The sequence below is a fragment of the Lynx canadensis genome, chromosome C1 (genome assembly GCF_007474595.2).
Source record: "Lynx canadensis isolate LIC74 chromosome C1, mLynCan4.pri.v2, whole genome shotgun sequence".
NCBI classification, from domain to species: domain Eukaryota; kingdom Metazoa; phylum Chordata; class Mammalia; order Carnivora; family Felidae; genus Lynx; species Lynx canadensis.
The window spans coordinates 134,947,426-134,949,854 of NC_044310.1; the positions used below are offsets into that span (position 1 = coordinate 134,947,426).

Sequence of the window (2,429 nt, forward strand, 5' to 3'; positions counted from 1 at the left end):
TTTGTCATATTCATCTCAAGGCCAAATGGGAACGGCCATGCTCATTTTATATTTTCGATATTTTGGAGCCTTTTAACATGTCATACTAGATTATAGGTGGTAGGCGACTGTTTTAATAGAGCAAGTTTGGGGTTGTAGCACATTCGTGTCATCTCAGTGTTGCTTCTCTGATTCCAGATTTCATGTACAAATGAAGACTGAGGGATTTATTTCTGTAATTTAATAGCATTTGTTTAATTCAGAGATTAATAGATCTTCAACCCTGAAACAGAGGCCCTCTGAAACATCAGACCCAAAAAATTGGACACGGCCTATTAGCCCAAAAGAACAGGTTGCCAATTATCTCCATGTTTATTTCAATATTTAGCTCTAAAGGAAGCAATCATTCCTTTATACTTCTTTAAATTTAGTATTGACATTTTTTATTTTGGGAAAGGAGGTCTTGTTGTTTTTTTTTTTTTTTTTAACATGGATACAGGAAAAGAAAACTCTCCAATAAAAATATTGTCTAAAAAGTTTGTTTTGTCTGCATGATTTACTAAATATGTACAATTTCAATTCACAGCGAAGGTAACAAAGATTTAAACAGCCAACATCACAAATGTCTCAAGTTCTAAAAAAAATCACTGTGCACAGTTTAACAATTTAATTGAATAAAAACCAAAGCTAAGCCTTCAGTCTGAATCTTTTTTATGATGGGCACAAGCCATGTATTTTCTTCATCTTTGTTACACGATGCATATTTCAGTGACTAAACGCCCCTTCCCATTTTAGTATATTAGGTTATGTCAGTACATACTTAAGAGAGGCATAAGCTGCCTCTTGGTACACCTATACGATTCGTGATGTGTTCACATATATGTCATAATAGTTATTAATATATAAAATGATCAGATGAGTCACCTGTGATTTTTTTTATGTCTTCAAATGTAGGAATGTTTTGTTGTATGTATAAAATTTTTTAAATTTATGGGAGTGCTATTTGAAGTGATAATAATTTTAAACAGTATCCCCTTGATGTAAAATGCCTAGGAAGAACTATTCTGCACTTAAACTACAGAGATTTCCACATTTCTACCCAATTGAGGTTTGTAAAGTTCGCTACTCTATGACTCTGAAGGTTGTGGTCATTTTCGATGTCATGATCCAGCGGGATGAATCAATTAATCATTAGAAACAAATGTCGTTTGATACAGAATAGTTGAGTACAGTTAAGGAGGAGCCATAACTTTGGCTAACCCTATAAAATCTATAATAAGGTTGTTTTCACATATATTTTTTTTCCCACATAAATTCTTTGGTGTTTCCCCCCCCCCCTTTTTTTAGAGCTGTGATTGATGAAAATGCAATGTGAGATTCAAATAATTGCACCGAGCATGTTTATTTGAATAATTGCCCCATTGCACAATCAAATAAATCTGTGGAGTGTGTTTGTTTGAATGTTTTTACATGTACATGGGATCACATACTCAAATAAATGCAGCTGTGTTTATTACAATGTGTGGGGCTCCAGATAGACACACACTTGTTTGTGTGTCTATCCAGGGCGCTACAGCCCCTGAATGGCCTTCACACATCTTGGACAAAAGCGTGGTTAACAATTTTTCAGTTCAAATGCATGTAAACGTATTATTGGGCAATTTCCTCAAATCCGTTACTCAGATTGCTTTCGTTAAGGCTTATATCCTTAGAAAGATAGAAAATAACACTTTTGGTGGGGGGAGGGAAGCTATCTGATGGCGAAAAGTATCTAATAAATTTATTCATATTTATTCAGATATTCCATTCTTTTTTCCTTCCTCCAACCCCACCCACTCCACCCCCAGTCCAATTCACACTAAAGAAGATGTATGTTTTGTTTAGTTCTTGCTGAGAAATCCTGATACTCATCTCTTTTCCCCATTATTTCAGGCCTAGGCCTACGGTGTCATGTGAAAAAAAGATTGCACAGATCTGCCAGAATACAAAAGGCTTTTTGGAGAAAATGGACGGGGATGTTCAATTGTTCCAACATTTCATCACCCTCCCTTACCCCCTAGTCTAGAAAAAAAAGGGTTAGACTTCAAACTAAGAGTGTGGGAAGAGCAGCTATTTGATAAGGGAAAAGAGAAGAATACATCTGATGTTACTAAAATGCATGTCTCTTGATTATGGAGTGGGCTTTTTTTTTTTCTTTTTTTCCTGACCTTGGAAAGGAATCTTAGGATAAGCCAAACATTTTTATTCTTCCCTAGAGTTGTAAGATTATGTGGCTCTAATGCACAATAGTGTTCGTGGACAAATGGCATTTTAAAACATCTTAGATATGGGATATTGTAGTGATTGTCACAAATTTGCGAGTGTTATCCTGGTATTTCCAGACCCAGGTATTCTGAGTCTGCCTGAAATGAAGCTAGAAAAAGATGACAAAGAAGGGGGTGACAGGAGAG

At 35.6% G+C, this 2,429-nt stretch overlaps 1 protein-coding gene across 5 annotated transcripts in view; it reads right to left on the minus strand.

The window, feature by feature from the left end:
* Nucleotides 1-332: 332 nt before the first annotated feature.
* The window catches only part of ZEB2 (zinc finger E-box binding homeobox 2), a 133,809-nt gene continuing 131,712 nt past the window's right edge, over nucleotides 333-2,429 (minus strand). For all 5 annotated transcript variants that reach the window (XM_032594402.1, XM_032594404.1, XM_032594403.1 and 2 more), the window contains one exon: nucleotides 333-2,429. This exon is cut by the window's right edge. The gene's annotated coding sequence lies outside the window, so the exon portion shown is untranslated.